The following is a 24448-nucleotide window of genomic DNA, read 5'->3' on the forward strand; positions in this document are numbered from 1 at the left end:
GCTCACGGCAACGCCAGATCCTTAACCCACTGAGCAGGGCCAGGGATCAAACCCACAACCCCATGGTTCCTAGTCAGATTCGTTTCTGCTGCGCCATGACAGGAACTCCAAGACTACTTCATTGTTGTTTCCCATTGTATCTCCAATACTTAGCTCATAATAATAATATGTAACATTCATTGAATGCCAGGAAATGTTCTAAATTCTTTAAGTATGCTATTTCCCCTTAATTCTTACAGTAACTTTATGAGGTAGATACTATTATTATCCTCATTTTATAAATGAGGGTACTGAAACACAGAGAAGTTAAAATGTCTTGCCCATTGACATACATGGCTAGTAAACTATGGATACCTGATTTGAATCAAGGTATTTTGATTTCATAAACATGCTCTTAGCTTCTATGCTGTACCCTTATAGGAGACAATTAGTAAATATATGTTGAATGAACAAATTAGAGCTGGAAAGTACCATGCACATCATCCAATTCAATTGGCTTATTTTAAGAATGTGTTAATTGGGGTCAAGCAGTAAGGTGACTTCTCATCATCACACAGCTAGTAAATGTCAGAATTATGGCAAAATTCCAAAGTATCTTGACTGATATTTTAGCGATCTTTCTCTTGTTCCATGTTCTGGATGTCTATTTTCAAAACTGAGGCCATATATTTCTTTGTACAATCTTGCTCAACTCCATTGCTTTCAAGATAATTATGGGCACAAGTTATTTCTCGTGATAAAAACTGTGACTTAGGCACATGGCATGACAGCTAAACAAATTTCATGAAATCATATTATCTGTAGAATCATATTGTTATAGGTAAGCAAACCTAACATCTTTCTATAAAGTGAAAATTGCAAAGATTTTGAAGTATTTGAATGTTTTCCATTGTGAGACAAAAACTGAGAATTTCATTTTTAATGTGTGTGTTTGTCACCATGGCTAGACTGAAGGCAGCCTTGATATAGCCTGCCCTCATCTGCTTTAGTACTCTGCTCCTCTCTCCTCTCCTCCCTGAGCTAAATTCTGCCCACTGCTGTTGTCTAGACTGCTACATCCAGACTGCTAACTAAGCCTAATTTAAGATAGCTCAGACACTGACAGCTATTTCCTGTTTGTTTTGTTTTGTTTTGCAGTTTCACCAGATACAAACTTGTATCAGGGAAATCAAACGGAAATAGATTTGGAAAGAATTGACTTTGGTAAGTGGGCTAAAATTGAATATTTCCCCCATGGATCTTAGTTTTCTAACACGTTGTTTCTTTTGTTATATTCTCAGGCCATAGCCGATATAGTTCTGCACTACATTCCAGATCTGTAATGAAATTCCATGGGAAAAACCATTAATTAAGACAAAAGAGGAAATAGAGCAGTATAGCAAGAAGGCATACATCTAGCTCAAACAATCCAATTTTCATTGATTTCCAATTTATTATAGTGTGGCAAAAGATCAGAAGTGTACCTTCTGTTTTTATCATATACTTTAATAGATTAAATAACATCTGACCATTGAAATTCCTAAACCTTAGAAGTATTCTTTTTGGACTTTCAGAACTGAATTGGCTAAGGTAGTGATTTCTACGTAAGTAAACTTGTATTTATCTTCAAAGCCTTGTTGTGTTAAACTTTAATCCCTTATAGGATATGAATCACATAATTGTTCAAAATAAGCTAATCTTGCTTCTAAAGCCATTGTGTTAGAATTTATTATACTTTCTATTGTTATAAGTGAAGTAAATTTTCTTTTGCAAGTCTAGTCATTCTCCTGCTCATTCTCTTATACTCACTGCCCTCTGAAGCCTATAATCTAATGCTGAAACTAAACATGGTATTTTAAAAATTATGGATATTTTCAACCATGTGCAAAAGTAGAGAGTGTAGTATAATGAACCATGCATGCACCTCACCCAGCTCCCACTGTTCATTAATTAATAGCCAATCATGTGTCACCTCTAATTCCATTCTTCCCCTCCTTGGATAATTTTGAAGCAAATCCCAACCATCATATCGATTTATCCATAAGATTTTCAGTACATCTCTCTCTCTCTCTCTCTTTTTTTGTCTTTTGTCTTTTTAGGGCCGCACCCATGGCATATGGAGGTTCCCAGGCTAGGGGTCAAATCGGAGCTGTTGCTGCTGGCCCACGCCAGAGCCACAGCAACACCAGATCCAAGCCACATCTGCGACCTACACCATGGCTCAAGGCAATGCTGGATCCTCAACTCACTGAGCAAAGCCAGGGTTCGAACCCACAACCTCATGGTTCCTAGTAGGATTTGTTTTTGCTGTACCACAACGGGAACTCCCAGTATGTCTCTTTTAACAAATGAAACTTTTTTATTTATAAAAAATATCATTACCACAGTTAAAAGAAAAAGCAACAAATTATTTGATATCAAATATACAATTGATTTTCAAATTTACCTAAATGTTTTAGGCATTTTAATAAATATTTGTTTGAATCCAGATCCAAACAAGCCCATCCAAACATTGCATTTGTTTTTTACACGTCTCTTAAATCTCTTTTAGTCTATAAAATCCCCCTCCCATTTTTCTCCCTTGCTGTTTTGTGTATTTTTTATGGCCGCAACTGTGGCGTATCGAAGTTCCCAGGTTAGGGGTGGAATATGAGCTGCAGCTGCTGGCCTACACTATAGCCACAGCAATGCCAGATCTGAGGCATATCTGAGACCTATGTTGCAGCTTGTGGCCATGCTGGATCCTTAACCCAATGAGTCAGTCCATGGATTGAACATGCATCCTCAAGGAGACTATTTGGGTTCTTAACCTGAGGAGCCACAATGGGAACTCCTTTTACTGTTTATTTTTTGAAGAAATCAGATTTTTTGTCTGATAGAGTTCCTGAAATTCTAGTTTTATTAATTGCAGTCCTGTGGTATTTGAAAAACCAAACCAAACCAAATGTATCCCTCTATTCCCTATATTGCCTGTAAATTGGGAATTTAATCTAGAAGCTGCATCAGATTCAGGATTATTTGGCTTTGTTTGTAACAAAACTTAATCAGTAGTATTTTATCCTTCTTATTATATCACATTACAAAGTGTATAATATCTGGTTATCTCTCCTGTAGTCATGTTAGGATGGATCATTGAAATTAGGTGTTGTTTGTTGATCCCTGCATTATAAAAATTTCCATCAACTTTTCATTATTTTATTAGGAAGTTCACATTGGTGATATCAAGTCTATGATTACTTCATTTATTAGCAGTCATTCTTCTAAAATTTTATTTTTTTATTTTTATTTTTTTTTGTCTTTTTAGGGCTGCACCTGCAGCATATGGAGGTTCCTAGGCTAGGGGTCTAATCGGAGCCACAGCCACTGGCCTATGCCACAGCCAGAGCAATTCAGGATCCGAGCCACATCTGCGACCTACACCACAGCTCACGGCAATGCTGAATCCTTAACCCACTGAGTGAGGCCAGGGATCGAACTTGCAACCTCATGATTCCAAGTCATATTCATTTCCACTGCACCATGACGGGAACTCCTTAAAAATTTATTTTTGAGATGCTCTTTTAAGGAGAAATTTTCCTATCAACTATTTTGTTACCTCATATTTTATCAAAGGAAGTCAGAATAAATGTTTGATTTCTCTTTTTTCAAAGGAATTATGAATTAATTTTCTTGTGTCAATGAAAGATGCTCAATAAGTTTTCAAAAGGTGATTATTTAAAACATCATATTTTAACCCACATAGGTACCATTTCCATTTTTTTCACTCCTTTTTGTACATGCAGTTTCCTTCTGGTATTATTTGTCTTCTACTGAAAGGACTTCCTTTATCTTTTCTTGTAATGCATGTCTGATGGTGATGAATTTTTGTGTCTGAAACGTCTTTATTTTGCCTTAACTTTTGAAAAACATTTTCAATGGGTGCAGAATTCTAGGTTGAACATTTTTTTCACTTTTAGTACTTTAAAGATATTGCCTCAGTGTCTTCTCACTTGTATTGTGTGTAATGAAAAATCTGCTATTGCCCTCATCTTTGTTCTTCTGTCCATATGTGTCTTAAAAGGATTTTTCTTCTTATCATTGATATGAACAATGTGATTATGATGTAGCATTCCTCCTGTCTCTTGTGTTTGCATTTCAGTGAAATTCTGGATCTACTGATTTATAGTTTTTATCTAATTAAAATATCTTCAGCTATTATTTCTTCAAATATTTTGGAGACTCCATTTACCTGAAGTTGTTCCACAGCTCACTGATGCTTTGTTTATTTTTTCTTTCTGTTTTCTTTTGAATAGTTTGTATTGCTATTCCTTCAAGTTTTCTAATGTTTTCTTTTGCAATATCTAATCTACTATTAAGCCCAAGTAATGTAGTTTTTATCTGACATTGTAGTCTTTGCCTTTAGGTGTTTGATTTGGGTCTTTTTACATCTGCTATGTCTTTACTAGTTTCTAGCTACTAACTATGTCTTTAGTAACTTCAGTATAATGGAATACAGTTATAATAACTTGTTTTCATCCCCTTGTCTGCTAATTCTAAGATCTGGGTCAGTTCTCAGACAGTTTCAATTTATCCATTTTTATCCCTTCCTTGCTTCTTGCATGCTTGATAAACTTTTATCAAATGCTAGACATTTTGAAATATACCCTATTATGTGCTGGACTTTATTACTACAAATATTGTTCAGCTTTGTCCTGGAACACGGTTAATTTATTTGGAAATGATTTGGTTCTTTCATATTTTGCTTTTAAGAGTTTTAAGTCAGACTAGAGTAGTGCTTAGTCTAGGCTAATTATTCCCTACTACTATAGGAAAACCCATCTAATACTCTGTCCAATAGTCTGAAATCTCGAGTTTTTTGCAATGTAGCTAGTGGAAACAGAAATTGTTTCCAACTGTGTTTGATTGTTGGATACTGTTTCCTCTAATCAGGTGATTCTTTCCTTGGACTTGTGTAATTTCTTAGGTATGCACAATCAGTATACATCTGGATACTCAAGAGGGGGGCCTCTACATATATCTGGGATTCTTTATGCAGCTCTCTGGCCCCCTGTACTTTACTCTACGGAATTTAGACACTTTGGTGGAAATTAGCCTTCTTGGTAACTTGGTCTCTAAATGCCATTGACTCAACTCAGGAAGGCCATGGGATCCACCTGGGTTTTATTTCACTGCACATGGCCTGGAAACTCACTGAAGGCAGTAGGCTTGGGAATTTGTAAGGATCACTTTGTATTCTGGCTTTTAGTAATCACTGCCATTGCCTGATATCCAATATCTTTTGTTTGTGTTTTGGTTATTTCAGGCAGGAGGGAAAATCCAGTCCCTTTTCCCTGATCTTGGTTAGAATTTAAAGTCAGGTTTTTTTAAAAATTGTATAATTATGAAATCATGGTCTTTTAACACACTTGGTGTGTTTTAGTCATCATAGGTTACTTACTATTACTTACTGAGTTAATACTCAGCTTGTCCTATTTTGATTAGTGAAAGCCTCTTCAAGATGGCTTCTGAAAGATCCCAGGAGTCCTTCATATTTTCCTTGCTTTTTTGTCAACATGGTATTTCAGACTACTTTCATAGATTTTTTTTTTGCCTTAAATCACTCATTTTTCCAAGGATACAACAGGGCTATTTTGAAGAAGAGAAAGGAAGGAATAACCCAGGACAGATACTGAGAATGGCCCAAGAAGATTGCTATGAACTAATTGGAACATATCCAGAGAATAACCAACAGCTCAATAAGGAAACCTCAGGCCTATGACCTCTTTCAATATTCCTTTCACTATCTAGTCCCCCTGCCTCTACCACACACACACTCATTCACACCAAAAGACAAAGTAAATCTTTCATGTTGGTTGCTCTGGAAAATTGTGAGAAATTGAAAGTGATATCAAATATGGGCAATTCTAAGCATTAAATGGACAATTTAATTTTCATTTCAGAGAACAGACTCCTTGTTACTTCTTTCATGATCATTCTTCTAATATAAGCGGTTTGGGAAAATTCCATAAAAGATACAAAACCCAAAGTAGATTAAAATTCTGAGGCTCTAAATTAATTTCTCAGCTTTTAATATTTTGGGAAAAAAAAAGATCATGCTGGAGTGAAATCCATGAAGGATCAGTTCAAACTCTTGTTTTTAAATGCTATTTCAACGTATATATTCAGCAAAAATTACCACAGTCAGTGAAAGGAAATTCACCTATGTCGTTTAACTTATTTTCTTCTCCTAGGCTCACCATTTTAGAGTGGTTTAGAGGCCAAAAAAGCAAGTGAGGCAAGAAAATAGCATTGACGATTTTACAAAAGACATAATCATTTAATCCTTGATAATCAGCAAGTCATGTAGCCCACTTGATAATGCAGGTCTGTGACAATGTTTGAACAGGTTCTTCATGTGGATTTCTGATTTCTGTACCTCATCTTATATTTGGAATATTAAATTTGTGTCATAACAGAAAAAGATCTTTTGGGAAGTGAAAAAGCATTTGTGATTGTTGAATACTGAGATGTTACTAATGCCCAGTAGTAATACACATTATAAATCATAAATGATTAACCTTCATGTCTTTTTCATGTTCAAATACTGGATCAATCTATTATTTTTCTCATTTGTAATATGTTCTATTTAAAACAATTAATCTTTACAAGATAAATCCAAAGTCCTCCTACAATCCTTCCCACTATCTAATAATGGTAAAGGTATGACCAGTGAGGGATGGTCTATCCCTCTCTAAATGCCTCTGTGATAATTACATCATTGCTTATGTTCACCCATATTCAGGTAATTCTGATAAAAGCAATATAATTTTATTTATTTATTTAATTTATTTATTTGGTCTTTTCTAGGGCTGAACCCATGACACATGGAGGTTCCCAGGCTAGGGTACTAATCAAAGCTGTAGCCGCTGGCCTACACCACAGCCACAGCAATGCCAGATCCGAACTGCATCTGCGACCTACACCTCAGCTCACAGCAATACCGGATCCTTAACCCGCTGAGCGAGGCCAGGGATCAAACCCACAACCTCATGGTTCCTAGTCGGATTCCTTAACCATTGAGCCACGACGGGAACTCCAGCCATATAAATTTAAAATTACAATTAGGATTTTAAATCCAAATGAGAGTTCTTTGCACATAATCTAGTAGTCATAGTGTAGATAAAAGTATAACCATGTTTTACTAAATTATTTTACCCAATATATGTATATATAGTCAATGTAAAAATATAGGAAGTAGAAATAAGTAATAATAAAATATTAAATTAAAATCACACAAAAAGCCTATACCACAGGATGGCTATTGGCCGCATATTGGAAAATATCTTTCCAGATTTTTTTTTTAAGTTTTCTAGTTATTTATTATTAAATAGGTATCCCTCCCAAATATTATTTGACAGCCTGGTTTAATGAACACCCCTGCATAAATAAAACCTAAGTATAAGGAAATATTGAGCATTACCTTGGGGGTGCACACGTAGGTCAGTCCAGATGTTTTTAATGGGTATGTAGTCAGCTATTTTTTTTCTTTTTCAAAATTATCTTTTTATATTGGTCTGGAATTCTTTTGGCATTTTAATTAAAAAATAGAAGTCATATATGCACATAATTAAAAATTCAAATTATATAGTAAGACAAAATGAAAATTAAAAGTCTATGTAGGCTTACTCTGAAGATACAGCCGTTAGTATTTTTAAAGATTTTTAAAAAATTTTTATGGCTACACCCAAGGTATATGGAATTTCCCAGGCCAGGGGTTGAATCTGAGCTTCAGCTACGACTGGAGCCACAGCTGCAGGAATGCCAGATCCTTTAACCCATAAATAATGAAAAACACACAGGAAACTTAATAGGAATAATTATAGATTATTCCTTAAACTGCTTGAGAAACATAAGGGCAGAAAGCCAAATGATTTTGATTTTTCAGTTTGCTTTATCTTACTCTCCCTTAATTTATTTATTCTCCGTATTGCTCTGCTTTTAATCTTTGAGCATTGATATTCCTAATCTTAAGTTTCTGTTTTCTACTTATCTATCTATCATCTATCTATCTATCCCTCTGTCTACACTCATGTCTACATCTACATACACACATACAAACTCAGAACAATAGAGTGTACCACACTGGTCATGTAGGAAGAAGGGAGAATAATGAACTTTAAGTATTAGCCCAAAATAGGGTTGCTCATGATTTTACTTTTTTCTTCAGTTTGGACCTGATTTAATGATTATTCCTATATTGGGTAGAATTCAGAGTTCTCCTCGGGTGGAGAAGATGTGTGTGTGTGAGTGTGTGTGTGTGAGTGTGTGTGTGTGTGAGTGTGTGTGTGTATGTGTCTTGAGGCTGGGGGAGAAGAAGAGACAAATTTCAGGGCACACACAAACCCAATATTTTGTCTGTCACATAGCTTAATAGATCATCACTTTAGATGTGATGAATAATTTTATTTCTGGCAGTGTATCAGATATCTCCTTGTGCATGTAAAGGAAGTAATAACCACTCCAAACTCAATTACTCTTCACTAAGCCCTCTTGAATGTTATATACTTCTAGATCATTATAATTGAGCCATGTCTGCTTCTAAATGTTACATGTATCACTGATGTAATGACCTGAAGTGGAAGGATCAATGGCTGACAGCAATGAAAAGCCAGTAGAAATAAGGAAAACATTGAGTTTCAGACTTGTATTTCTGTTCCTCAGCTTCAGTCTGTGTGTACTATATCTAAACTACATTCAAGCAGAGCTCTTATCAGAACCCAGAACACTCAGAAAAGAGTTGTTGAACATACTCGTAAGCATATTCTGTAGCAATTTTGATGTCATCATCTTCTTTCTTACTCCTGAGGGCTTTGAGCCAAGTGCTTCCCGGGGGGCTAACCTATTTTCTCTTGTTCTAAAATTTTCTCCTGTGCCAGTCTACCTCTCCCTGATGCCTCCCTTTTTTACTTAACTTTTATCAAAATCTTTATCTCATTCAGACTGTCAGGATCTGGCTCAGGGATTGCTTAGAGCACCTCAGTTCCCTAAGTTCCAGATTTTTAGGCAGTACTTGAAAATAAGCCTCTGCACATCCTTTACCTGGTTGCATTTCTGTATACTAACAATGAAATATTAGAAAAGGAATACAAAAATACAATGCCTTTTAAAAACACACCCCCCAAAATCAAATACCTAGGAATCAACCTGACCAAGGAGGTGAAAGACTTATATGCTGAGAACTATAAAATATTAATCAAGGAAATTAAAGAGGATTCAAAGAAATGGAAAGAAATCCCATGCTCCTGAATTGGGAGAATTAATATCGTAAAGATGGCCATAATCAATCTACAGATTCAATGCAATCTACAGATTCAGTGCAATCCCTATCAAATTGCCCGTGACATTTTTCACAGAACTAGAACAAACCACCCCAAAATTTATACGGAACTGTAAAAGACCCAGAATTGCCAAAGCAATCCTGAGGGAAAAAAAACAAGCTGGAGGTATAACTCTCCTAGACTTCATGCAATATTATAAAGCCACAGTAATCAAGACAGCATGGTGCTGGTACCAGAACAGACATAGAGACCAATGGAATAGAATAGAGAACCAGAAATAAATCCAGACCCCTAAGGCCAATTAATCTTTGACAAGAATATAAAATGGGGAAAAGGCAGTCTTTTCAGTAAGTGGTGCTGGAAAAGCTGGACAACCACATGTAAACCAATAAAACTGGAACACACCCTCGCACTGTACAGAAAAATAAACTGAAAATGGCTTAAAGACTTAAACATAAGACAAGACACCATCAAACTCCTAGAATGGATCATGGATGGCTAACATTTATCATTATCGTCCCAGCTCAGATGGTGAGACTGCTCTCTACCTCCCAAACAACTGTTACATGCTCATCCTTGCTCATTTTCTTCAGTGCTGAGTTTTCTAATGTGAATTTGTAAGACTCCATATATTTGCTTCTCTGTTTGACATTTCACATAGACTCTGGCTAATGTCTACTTGTTCTCACTCTCTGGATTAATCCCTAGGGCCATGCAATTCTGGGATTTGAAGTTAGATTCCCTTGGTAGTGTATAAAGGTAATAGTGAAGGCATTCACCTGTGCGAGAGGATTTCAGTGAACAAAAACTTAAAGTGTATATACTCCCAAGGATAAAAGGCAGCTTTACATTTTCAGTGCAGTGAAAGGTTGCAGTCAGGTATCTTGAAATGACTTTCTGGCCAGACTCTGAAAAGTGGGAGAGCCATATTTAAGCTATAACTTTTGCGATAAATAGTAAGAACATTGCAAAGCCAGTTAAATTTATGCATGACAAAAGCACTTCTCAATTCACTTCTTTTAGGAATATTCTAGTTCTTTTGGCTCCAAAGGAAAGATTCAGAGGACCTTCTTCTTACCAAGAGGATAGAGTTGTTTTTTTTTTTTTCCTCTCCCTTTTGGAGAATGTCAGGGGAGAACTCATTAAATTGTTCTGTTTGGGAAATTATCACTCCATTTGCCTTACATATGATATAGTACTGAACCTCAAATTCCAAATTAGTGATATCAGTATTCTGAGGTAACAGAAATATCTGGAATTTTCCACCCGTTATAGGTTTAATCTTTCAAACTTCATTTATTTCGGTTGTGTCCACTTTAAATTGTTCTAATAACTGAATAAAAAACTCATGGGAATTATATTTATAGATAAATGATGCAATATCTAGGATATTTAAATAAGTCAACAAAAGAAAAAGGGGATCACAGATATAACAAGATTGGACAGAGTTGATAAAGTTGAAGCTGGCTGTTGGATATGAGGCAGTTCATTGTAATCTTGGCTCTACTTCTATGTATGTTTGGAAATTTCCATAATAAAAGCTTAAAAAATTATAGACATTATTCTGCATATAACCTGAGAATCTCTGGTAGTAGCTGAGACAGTATGTTTAACCTTCTGGAATAAATCTCTCTTAGTTTCACAGCTACAGACATCCTTCTTAATAAGCAAGAGTGCAAAAGCCTGATAAGGGCCTTGAGTGGGATTTTCTTCCTTGAAATATCTTGCTTAGGTAAATCATTAGAACATGATTAAAATGAAAACAGAGACTGTGAAATACCATTCATAAAGCTGGCATTTCCAAAACTAGTCTTGAAATTGTTGCTGTAGGTGAGTGGAAAGAGGCCCCTGGCATATTCCACTGAGTGTGATCGTGATTATCCTTTTGTTTGGTTTTGTTTATAAACATGGAAAGAGGCTGGCTGAGAGTAAAAACCTAGCCATATTTTCAGAAGAGTGAGCAAAGGGGATCTGGCTAGAAATGCCAGTTAGAAATGCCACCTAGATTAAAGTTTTCAGAAAAGAGTTCCCCGGTTAAAGTTTTGCTACCAGAAAAGAATGAGAACCACTAAGCCCTACAGTCTTTTTCAGTGTGTTTCTGACCCTGCTGTTTCTCTCTGTTGCTCTTTAAATACTTTCCATGGGAAGAGATTTTGTATTATTGCTAAGATTTGTTGATACCTCATTCTCTTTTGAAAAATATTTATTTTAATCTTTATAAATTAGAATTGAAGCAGTTCTAATTTTTGATAACCATAAGTGGTATTGATGCTGTGACTTTCAAACAATAGATTGTCTCAGGCATTTCTTTGGTACCCTTTGGTAATCTAATTATATTACCAAAAATATTTCAAAACAGAAGTTCATCTTTGGTCTCCAAATTTGCTGCTTTTTTTTTTTTTTTTTTTTGGCCATGCTGACAGCATGTGGAAGTTCCCAGGCAAAGGATCGAACTTGAGCCACACCAGCGACCTGAGCCACAGCAGTGACAATGCCGGATCCTCAACTGCTAGGCCACCAGGGAGCATCAAGTTTGCTGCTTTCTAAGGAAATTGTTTATCCACTTTTTGTTCTCTTTCTGTGATGTTTTAACTACCTAGAATGGTTCTAATGCTAAAATATAACATTGGTAAGATTTCATAGATATGTGAAGATTATTTTGATGGACAGCATCTAGACATAATCCCCTTTGGTCTTCATCCCTATAAGATGTTTTGTCAATAGTCAGGAGACTGTTCTTATAGAGTTAATATCAAGTGACTTTGATTTACTCTATCAGACCATATAAACCAAATTTTGGGGGGCCACACTCATGGCATGTGGAAATTTCTGGGCCAGGGATTGAACCCATGCTGCAGCTTCAACCTGCACCACAGCTGTGGTAGTGCTGGATCATTAACCCACTGCACCACAAGGGAATTTCCTGAACCAAATTTTTAATATTAAAACTTAGCTGAAATATCCTTGTAATTCCCCGAGTTTTGTAGTGAGCCACCAAGCTGACTTTGTTTTCCTCACATTCTAAAGTTCTTTCTTGTTTTTTGTTTGTCTGTTTGTTTGGTTTTTTGTTTTGTCTTTTGTCTTTTTAGGGCCACACCCATATCTTATGGAGGCTCCCAGGCAAGGGGTCACATCGGAACTGCACTTGTTGGCCTAGACCACAGCCACTGCCGTGCATGATCTGAGCCACATCTGCAACCTACACCAGAGCTCATGCAATGCTGGATCCTTAACCCACAGAGCAAGGCCAGGGATCGAACCCTTGTTCTCATGGATACTAATAGGATTCGTTAATTACTGAGTCACAGTGGGAAATCCATGATTTTTTTTTTTGTCATTTTGTAAAACAACCTGCATGCAACAAACTCAGAGAGAACCATATATTTAGAGGAATTATCCTTTTTTAAAAATTGTTTTTAGCTAAATAAAATAACATACAACCAGAAGATTTTGATGCTAGGGGGAAAGAAAGACTATCTGATCCTCTGCTTCTAATTTCCTCAGAGATTCCAATAGACTTATTTACTAAGTGTCAATGGGTAGGAGTGTATTAATCAGATAAATTAGTCTCTGCTACAGTGACAATGAGCTGGTGGGTTGTCCCACTCAAGGAAGATAATGAAAGCCTTGACCAAATTAATATGTACACAGATTCATGAAAAGTGTTTCATCTAATGGTGTAAATTTAAGGCAATATGGTAGTCTGGAAAAGATAAACATTGCTTCCTCAATTATACTATGTAGCCACTGTTATAAGATTGGCTCTTTACAACTCCTTGGCTCCTTGGCTCTTTCATTGCTAGTCCTGTCCTAGCCTGTGAATCCAGCATAATCTTAATAGGGGGATTTATAATCTGCTGTACATAGGGAAGCAGTTCCTATTTGATTTTACTTTCACAAAATAATTCTTTTATATGTCTGTATGGATCTAGAGAGGGCATTAAATATATGGAAGAGTGGAATCTTGACAAGATTTGAATATTAATAGGTAACCAAGACAATTGTTTTCTAAAAATACTTGAATATTATGCAAAACTATTCTGGCTCTCCTTTTGAGGAAATATGAAACTTTCATTAAAACCTTACTTTACATTTCCATGGTGCTTGACAGCAGAAAGTGCTTTCATAAGCATTATTTAATTTGAAGTTCACAACAGGCCTGCGAGTTAGATAAGACAGAAACTCTCACTCCCATATAGCAGATAAAAACACTAAAGTGATTTGTTCAAGTTCACTGAGCCATTTAGTGACAGAACCTATGTCCTCTGTCCATTCTGTATAATTCAACTTGTAAGTATCAAGCAGATGCAATACCTGACAGGTAAGAACTTCCTCATGGGAGAATGCTGGATTTCATTTCCCCTCCCTGTCCTACTCCCAAAGGAAGACAATACTTGGTAAGTATCCTGACAGAGTTTTGGCCATCATGTCTATTGGATGAAAGTTAAAAAGAAAAAATCAACTTTTGACCTGGATTTTTTCCTTTTGATATACCGCAATTTAGGAACATAGAAATTATTGGCTTGCCTTAGTCCTTCTTATCCTGGTGTCAATTCTACATTAATCTGAAACCTCCATACAGTTTCCTAAAAGTGGAGGCACTTCAAGAATTACTAGATGAGGTGATCCTTTATTATACAATCATTTGTTGAAAATCTTCTGTTTAGAGGAAAATAAAACAAGGTGATGGAATGGAGAATGGTGGGGATGGGAATGGGACTGGGGTATTTTATTTTATTTTATTTTCAAGTTTCATTGAAGTAGAGTTGATTTACAATGTTGTGATAATTTCAGCTGTACAACAAAGTGATTCAGTTATACATGTACACACATCCATTGTCTTTCATATTCTTTTCCCACATACATTATCATAGAATATTAGATAGCATCCTCTGTGCTAGATAGGATGGTTTGAGAGAGCCTCTTGAAAAAGGCGATATTCGACCTGAACTCTGAATGATGAAAAGTGGGAAGAGCATTCCAGGTAGATAGAGCAGTAAACACAAAGGCTCTGAGGCAGAGATCAGTTTGATGTATTCATGAAACAAAAAAGCAGTGTGACTGGAGGATGGTGGGCAAGGGGGAGAATGATAGAATATAAAGCTGGAAAAGGAGGTGGTAGACAGATCACATAGGGATGTTTCAATTTCGCTAAGTCATCATATGATTTTAAAGAAGGGATGATTTTGGAGGAAAATCTCATTTGGGAACTACCTGCCCTCAGCATCCCTTTGTCCCTAAGTGAAAATACCCTTCCAAATCCTTACGGAATTAGTTAAGTTGTAGAATGTGATGCCACAAAAACTTGGCCTCCTTGATCCTAGGAACCCCACCACTATCTGTATTAGTGAACCCAGTGTAGTTTCCCCTGTGAATTGGGCATTTCTTTCTATAGCCTTCTGAAATGGCTAAGTTCACGCTGGTGAACTTTTAAATTCTACAACTATTTCCCAAAGGCACAGAGAATCCATAAAGTTGGAAGAAGGGAGTATACTGAGTGAGGGCTAGGAAAATTATGTTAGAGGCTACTTTATTTTTTGGTTCTAGAATTTTATTAAATGTCATGATGACATACCATTTTGGAGAATGCCAGAAATATATTTTCGTGAGAGAATTCTGTGAACACATGTTTTTTTCTGGGTTATCAGACAAAACTACCTGCATAATGTAATATCCACTCCAAACCACATCACTCAAAGAGTTTCCATTAAACCTGTATCTTAACTTTAAATTCCAGTAGTTCAGAAGCTCTTTTGCCAAAAGGATGAAAGTGTCTAAATATCAGTTAAAAAGGACAAAATATTTCTTTGACTATCCTGAGATAAAAAGGTAACCTTCTCTATCATAAAGGCAACATTTTTCCTTTCACATTTTTAAAAAATTTGCCTTACAGTACATGAAACCTTTTTCTGCCTAGAACAGAATGCCTAAGACATAGCAAGATTTCAAACACACACACACACACACACACACACACACACACACACACACACACACACACACACTCTTCTTTCCAATGTGCTTTTAAAGAGCTTTCTTTTGATTCAGATCTTTAGCAATGGCCATGGAAAAAGTCTCTGATAGCTAGAGGGTAATGCAGTAATTTAGAAGAAAGGTTTCCTTTTGGGTTTAACTCTACAGTTTGGTCTAATTTTATTTGACATTTTTTTGTCCATCACAGTGTAAGAGTCTTTATTTTTTTCATAAGTGAAAGAACAATTTATTTCTTTTAGGCTGCTGCCCTGTTATTTGCTGGTCAAAAGAAAAAAAAAGTTTTCTTCTTATCCTTTTTTTTCATAACCTCTGAGTGGAAAGCTTACCAAGGTTGGGGAGTTGATAGCAATGAGAGATTAAGAAATGTCTTTAATTCACAAATAGCTCTGGAATTACAGTTGTTCAGCCCTAGTGATGAGCTAGAGTTATGCTTTTCTCATTTCTTATGTGGGCAAGGAAATTACTCACTGGGTTTCCAGTTTCTACTTCAAGGATATTTTAGTTTAGGGGGATAGGATATATTGGCAAGGAGGGAAGAAGAGAAGGCATGCCTCTTAAAGAATCAATAATCCTAGCTTCTAGCAGGCTGGAGAGAAACATCTCTGTAGTCAGACTATAGCTATGTATGAAATGAGGAAAAATGATCAAATATTTCCTGAGTGCTACTGGAGGCTGAGCATGGTACTAGGCATTTTATATATGCTATATCATCCCCAGAACATTTTTGTGAAGTACATCTTACTCTCTTCCATTAACTGAAGCTTAAATAATTTGTGATTTGATCATCGTGCTGCTCTGTGTGTTTCAGACCTTGGATTTTAAGACGAGTCTGTTCATACTATTTTCCACTGCATTATGCTTTCTTTTTCAGAGATGGTCAAGAATGCAGCAACCAGTATGTCTGTATATTCTTTCGTTTCTAATCACCAGTGTCTAGATTTGGTGCTGCACATTTCCCTGAGTGTGTCATGCATGACACGTCTTTGAGAACCTTAGTGGTGTGTCTTTCCTGATGGATTAACAAGTGTAAGAAGTTTAGGCCACCCTTGTGCATGTTCATATAAACCATCCCTGAACACACGTAATAGTAATAATAGTAGCTAATATTCATTGAACCCTTACCATGTGCCAGGCACTCTGTTAAAAATTTTTGAAATATAATTTAATGCTCACAGCAACCTTAGGAATGAGACATATAATATTGTCTTTAGCATTTAAAGAAGTGGAGATACAAATAGATTAAGTGGTTTGTTCAAGGTCACAGGGCTGTTAAGCAGCAGGGTCATAATTTGAATTTGGATGGGCTGAGTCCATAAACTATGCCCATATCCAGTGCACTATACTGCTTATTATATACATGGTGGAGTAGGGGAGGAAGACAGATCAAAGTATAATAGAATATATCATGCCTCAGTGGTTTTCTTATGTTATCTGAGAAGCATACTAATGCTTTTGACCATATTAGCCAACTGGGGTTTCCATTTTGGTAATATTATTTTCAAAATATTCAGAGTAAAGTGTTGTAATCAAATGTTCCAAACGTCACATCACCAACAAGTATCTGCTGAGCTCCTACTGCATTATTGGTAGCAGTCAGAATTTAGATGGAGTTAAAATAAAGAAGAACCAACACAATCACCAACCTCACAAACTTTCCTGGACACTGCTTTTAGTGCTGGTATGACAAACCTATACCTGCTTATGTTCCAATGAACATGCTTCTTAAAATGGGCACATTGGAAATAAAGGAATTATTCCAGCACTTTTGAGATAGCACATGATTTATTGAGTCTAAAAATACATGGTTGGGGATGAGTGTGTGATCCATAGTCCTATTATAATTTCCCATAAGGCCTATTGAATCTAGGCAACATATAAGTGGGATATGAGTGGTGTAATATTTCATCAGGAAGAAGAGAATAAAGTCAACCAAATCACAGCATGTTTAACTCGTGGAATTGTCTCTTATGTCATCTGAACATCACATTTATAGCTAAACTGGCAATTATTGAGAGTACAGGTTCCATTCTTTTTTTTTCTTTCTTTCTTTTTATGGCTGCACCTGTGGCATATAGAAGTTCTCAGTCGAATCAGAGCTGCATCTGCAACCTATGCTGCAGCTTGTGGCATACCAGATCCTTAGCCCACTAAATGAGGCCAGCGATCCTCACATAAACAATGTCGGGTCTTTAATCCACTGAGCCACAACAGGAACTCCTACAGTTTCTACTCTTAGACTGTTATCCATATGGAATTAAAAACACCATATACCACTGGAATAGTGTAAAATTTCAGACTTAAGGATATAGTAGAGATGGAAAAGAGCATTTTTCAGGTAGTTATCTAGCAATATAGTGGCAGTGTAGCATAATAGTCAAGTGTGAAGACTCTGGAACTGGATTGTCTAGATTGTTCTCTGGCTTTGTGAACTTGGTAAGTTACTTTACCTCTCTGTGTGTCAATTTCCTCATTTGTAAACTAGTATTTACCTCATCAGGTTGTTCTAAAGTTTACATTAATTCATCTAAGCCATGTAAAATGAGCTTGGCACACAGTAAGCCTTGTAACTATTTTTATTTTAATTTAATAAAATACAGTATTTCTGAGATTTGCCTAAAAAACAAAATGACTCAGCCACTGAACTGTATAACTTTTTTCATTTTGAGGGACTTTGTGTGGTTATCTGCTGTGCTTCTTAATTCTTATAACATGGAGGTGCTCAGAAGCAGTAAAATATTTTTGTATAATTTTGTTTTTATCATCATCACTAGGACCTTAGGAAACACATTACGTCAACAGGTTTTCAAGTTTCCTGTTTTATCACAATAAGTTGAATTTTTAAATTATTTTGTATCTTTTTAGAAGAGTGTGGTGTTGATTTCCTTTTTAAATTTTACTCTGCCTTTGGAACTAAAAGAGCCTGAACATATAATATATTTTAGTTATGCTTAGCTGGACACACTGCCTCAATGGTTTCATGAATATTAACATTCATATTCAGTAATTTTTTTCTCTTTAAATGGGTGAAGAATGTATGACTTTGTTACAATTAACCGCAGTTGGGAATCATTTGATGTTTATTTCAGAGATGAAACCCTTTCATATTGAGAGCAGAAGGGCTAGTGAATTTGATATGAGGGAATAATAATAAAACCAGCAAAAAATTACCACATAAAGAGTCATAAAACTATTATATGGTAAAGAAGGAACATGTTGCTACTGAGAAACAGTCTGGTCAACTAAAAGCATACCAGTCCTTGATTATTTCTCTAATATCTTTTGATTAACTGCTATACAAAAATGAACTTTATTATTTTCAGACCAGAGGAACAGATTAGCACATAGCAGTTAATGTTCTATTAAGCATGCATCATTTACTAGCCGTGAGGGGCTGTCATCTAACCTGTGAGCCAGCTGTTTCTTGTCCTGCAAACTGAAAGCTCTAGAAGAATTCACCTAACCCTGAATATTTTGACTTGGCATAGTGAGTGGATTTTCAAATTTTAAGTTTCTACTCCACACACATAATCAAACCCTAATAATCATCCTTGAAATACTGCTATAATTAACACTCAACCCAGTTTTCCTTGGTTTTGGAAAGGCCAATTACATAATATACACCTTTCATCGGAGGGGCATACCCTCAGCATGTGCAACTTCCCAGGCTAGGAATCGAACCCATGCCTCAACAGAACCTGAGCTGCTACAGTGACTATGCTGGATCCTTAATCTGCTTGCCACCAGGGAACTCTTATACCTTTTAAGTTTCAGTCCTACCAGAATGATGTGTTTTGAAATGTATTTATTTTGCCTACGTACATAACCACTTAGATTCATTACTAATTAGCTGCCTCCATGGTAGTGGAGCCATGCCTACAGGTCATCTTTATGCTTTGTTGTAATCATTTCCTTACTGAGCAGTAGGAGCTAAATACATTCTCAGCAGTGACTTATAGGATGAGCTTTAGCTGATAAAAAGTATTTAGGGAGGATTTGTTTTGCTAGTATTAGCAGTGGCTGTAATAGGCAGGTTGAAATTCAGATGCCGGAGTTCCCGTCGTGGCGCAGTGGTTAACGTATCCGACTAGGAACCATGAGGTTGAGGGTTTGATCCCTGGCCTTGCTCAGTGGGTTAAGGATCCGGCGTTGCCGTGAGCTGTGGTGTAGGTTGCAGATGGGGCTCGGATCCCGCGTTGCTGTGGCTCTGGCGTAGGCCGGTGGCTACAGCTCCGATTCGACCCCTAGCCTGGGAACCTCCATATGCCTAGCCTGGGAACCTCCATATGCCTAGCCTGGGAACCTCCATATGCCGCAGGAGTGGCTCACGTAAAGGCAAAAAGACAAAAAAATAAAATAAAATAAAATAAATTCAGATGCCATTAAAAGAGCGGGGATAGTTTGACTTCTATAAAACATATTCTGTCTCTCATTGCTCTAGTATTCATAATGCTAATTGAAATTTACACCTATTTCTAGATCACAGAATGTTTTGACTTTTTTAACAGCTTTATTGAGATATAATTCACACACTATACAATTTACCATTTAAAGTTTATAATTCAATTTTTTTAATTATAGTCACAGAGTTGTGCAACTATCACCTTATTTCCAGAATATTTCCATCACTGCCAAAACAAAGCCTGTATCTCCTAATCTTCCAACTCACCGTTCCTTGGCAAATTCTAATTTACTTTCTATCTCTATGGATTTGCCTATTTTGGATATGTTATATAAATAGAATCAAACAATATATGGCCTCTTGTGATTGGCTTCTTTCACTGCTAATAATGTTTTCAAGATTCATTCATATTATAACATGTATCAATACTTCATTCGTATTGTTACTGAGCAGTACTCCATTGTGTGGATATACCACAGTTTATCCATTAATCATTTGATGGACATTGGGTTGCTTTTACATTTTGGTTATTATGAATATTGCTTCTATGAACATCTGTGTACACATTTTTGTTTGAATGCATATTTTTACTTCCCTTGGGTATATAGCTAGGACTGGAATTGCTGAGTTATAACTATATTTAAACTTGACTGGAACAGACAGTTTTCCAAATGTTTTCATTTTTCTTTTCTTTTCTTTTTTTTTTCATTTTTCTAATGTGATCTTTAAAACAACTTATTTAAGAATATATGCCAATTAGTTATTATCCTCATTTTTTAAAATATGACACCTAAAATTGGGAGCCATTAGTTTACTTTCCCATGTTAGAAGAGCTGGTAAGTAGGCAAGTTGGGACTTTAAGGTTTCTGACCATCCACTGTAAACCTTAAGGTAAATACCCGCATTCTACCTAGAATCTCTTATTTCTTTAAACTAAATTTGTGTCTGTTACTATCTAGGACAATGAGTACAGAATTTAGGTTTCTAAGGTTGGTTTTGCCATTAGCAAGTTATTTGGACATTCTTTCTCTGGCAGTATTCAAAATCTTTACCTAAGCTTTGCGGCCCTCTGGGTAGCAAGAGGTTCTTAAAAGGAACAGATCTGGGTTTAGATACTAAATGCAGTATTTACTGGATACTTGGGTACACCCATTTTTCTTGTCTCAACTCTACAAATAACTAGCTGTATGATTTTTCCTGAAGTCAAAATCCCTGAGGCTCAGAACCCAGTCTTACAAATGTTCCTGTGAGGATTAATGAAATAAACCAAGTAATATATCCAGCTAAGTGCTGGACACAAAAAGTAGAAAAGTCAAACTCTATATAGTGCTCTGGAAGATATATAATATTTATCTATCTCTCTATCTATCTTTCTACCTGTCATCTTTATTCACACCTCTCATTTTATCCTATTCTCCAAATGTGGAGAATGTCTACCATGTCAACACACACTTAAACGTTTTAGAAATGAAACTAATATTGGAAATTGTGAATCTGACCATTAACAATTCAGAATATTTTCATTAAAGATGAAATGTATTCCCTTGTAAAAAAAAAAAAAGACAAACCAGTTCGACTACTTAATTTGCCAACTTAAGATGTCTCTGTTTTGTAGCAAGTACTTTACCATCCCTCAGCTAAATACTTAGATCTCGATTTTCGGCTCAGAAATAACTACTAAATCAGACCTCTTCAGCATCTAGAAAGGTCTACTTAAAAAAAGTTTATTTCCTTTGAACACGTACTAGTTGTTAATAGTTGAGTCTAATAGATTTTAGTTCAGTGATTAAATTAGAATCTCCCTGGAGATACAAACGGAGACACTATATCAAGTGTTTTTTCATCAAACTGGATTACTTAGCTTATCTTCTACCACATTTTATAACACTTACTACATTAGGCATGTGTTGATGATGATTCTAGAACAAGTTAAAAGCAAAGAAAACATTCTCCAAATTTATTATTTGATTCCACTTAAACCTCCATCTTATTTATTGCAATGGTATTTTTAGTGTAATGATTTTTCAGTATATGGATATATGGATATCCACCTAGAGACACAGTTACTTACGTTTACAAAAAAACTGAGAACAATTTAAATAGAAAGTAATTATAATAAATACAAATAATCTGAATAAGAGCAGGTACCAAATGCCTACATTTGTCAGTAAGTTTTCCTAGTAATATATATGATATATTCCTAGTAATATATATGTATATATATTTAGAGCTATGTATGCATATTTTGAAATAAGTATTTTCTTGTTATACTTTCTATACAGTTTGGAATTCTATTACATTAATGCAAAGGCTTCACACTGGAAATGTGAAATATTCAGAATCTGAGACCAGATTTAGCAGATTTAGACATACTTTTAAAAAAGTGAGATTGTTTACCTCTCTGAATTCTTTAGCTTAGCTGTTCATCTCAATACCAAACGTGGAGACATTTAAATATTTCCACCTTCCATCAGAAATAAATTATTATACTGACTCAAAACCAGATCCCTGTTTCCCAAGTGGGTTAACTGTTTTATGAAGAAAGGTTATCAAAACTTTTTATGATAATTCTTTGGTACTGCTAGATTTATCAGTTTGAAAATATGTCATGTTTCTTTTCTCCATATTCTGATAGGTGTAAAATTTCATCAACATAGGACTGCCTGAGGCAGTGGTGATATTGCACCCAGTAATCACTGCATTTTAGTGTAAATCACACTTTTGTTTCCATAGCCCTATGGCCTTGATAGTACATACTCCTCAAATGTGGAAAGAATCAAACTCTTCGGTTCTCATGAGAAAAAAATGATGCATTATACTAATCCTCAACAAAAGTAGCTTTGAAAATGTCCTCACTATATAAGAATCTGGCCCCCTTTTAGTTCTTGTTTCAACTATCCAGAAGGAAAATCATCTTTTATTCTAACATGTCTTCAGCTCTGTGAAAATTCAATAATTCTTCTATGTGTGATATATCATCAGAAGTGTTAAAATCTCATTTCAGAATATTTATGACATTAGACTCTAATGCATAAATGAATTATGTTGCAGTTACCATTTAGGCCAATTTTTCAATCTCTCTTAACACTATTAATTAGAAGAAAATATTTTTATGCTACTAAATGGAAGGAAAAAAAAAAACAATTTTTATTTTTATTTTTTGTCTATTTAGGGCCGTGACCACAGCATATGGAGGTTCCCAGTTTAGGGATCTAATCTGGGTTGTAGCTGCTGGCCTATGCCACAGCCACAGCAATGTGGGATCTGAGCTGTGTCTGGCCTACACCACAGCTCACAGCAACACTGGATCCTTAACCCACTGAGTGAGGCCAGGGATCAAACCTGCAACTTCGTGGTTACTAGTCAGGTTTGTTAACCACTGAGCCACAACGGGAACTCCATATTTTGAATGAAATCAAATCAATCAAAGAGAACCAGGGCTAAGTGAGAACCATTTTAATATTATCTGATTCTAACTGCACACAACTTTTACTTTCAGTCTGTTCCCCCCCTCCACAGCTTTTATATAACAAACTTGTTACACTTCAGATTTTCTCATTAAATGTGTGACTTGAATCTCTGGCTCAGGCAATAGTCCCTGAAGTAAATTACCTGGAGAATTTTCAGAGTAAGTCCTCTTGGTTTGAGGACTATCAACTGTATGCATATGTAATTTCTTTCCTGAAGTCACAAGTATTAATTCTTTTAAAAAATTATTAGTTCTTTGCATGTTCAATAGGAAACTAAATTTCATTCCAAATATGCATTATATTTTTATTTCTCAATTGTTTTCTCACTTTTAATAAAACTTCAATAACTTTTACTTTTTTAATGCTCATATGACTCTATTTTTAATCTTAAAGGAACAACATTCTCAAATATATACAATAAATTGCCATTTCTGTTTTGCTTCAGCCCCTGAACAAATGAAATTTAATTTCCTCAGATGTCATATGAACCCAAATGTCCCTCTGATATTAATGTACAGGGTAATTTTGTGTCTATCCTTGAAGATAAACAATTTCTTTCTTTTTTCTTTTTTCTTTTGGCCATAACTGAAGCATACGACCTATGCCACAGCTGCAGCAACATCGGTTACTTAACCTGCTATACCACAGTGGGAACTCCTTATTTCTTACTTGAGCAACTAATGCATATACATTATAATACAGATCTTAATTATACAGATAATATAGATAATATGTAGTACAGATACAGAAATTACTTTTTCTTTTTTGCTTTTTTTAAGGAATGCACCCAGGGCATATGGAAGTTCTCAGGTTAGGAGTCAAATCGGAGCTACAGATGCCAGCCTACGCAACAGCCACAGCAGCGTAGGATCCATGCCGCATCTGCGACTTACACCACAGCTTATGGAAACACAGGATTCCCGAACCACTGAGCGAGGCCACAGATGGAACTGTCATCCTCATGGATACTAGTTGGATTCGTTTCCACTGCATCACATTGGGAACTCCAAGAAATGACTTCTTAGATTAGATTTACCATCTTTTAATAGATTTAAAATGAGTTGGAGATCCCATTGTTGCTCAGCGGGTTAAGAACCTGATATAGGGTGCACGAGGATGTGGGCTCAATCCCTGGCCTTGCTCATTGGTACCAAAAGCTGCGGTGTACGTCACAGATGTGGCTCAGATTCTACATTGCTATGACTGTGACATAAACCCTGAAGTGACAGCTCCAATTCCACCCCTATCCTGGAAACTTCCATATGCCGTAGGTGCAACCCTATAAATAA

This window comes from Phacochoerus africanus, chromosome X, assembly GCF_016906955.1.
Source record: "Phacochoerus africanus isolate WHEZ1 chromosome X, ROS_Pafr_v1, whole genome shotgun sequence".
NCBI classification, from domain to species: Eukaryota; Metazoa; Chordata; class Mammalia; order Artiodactyla; family Suidae; genus Phacochoerus; species Phacochoerus africanus.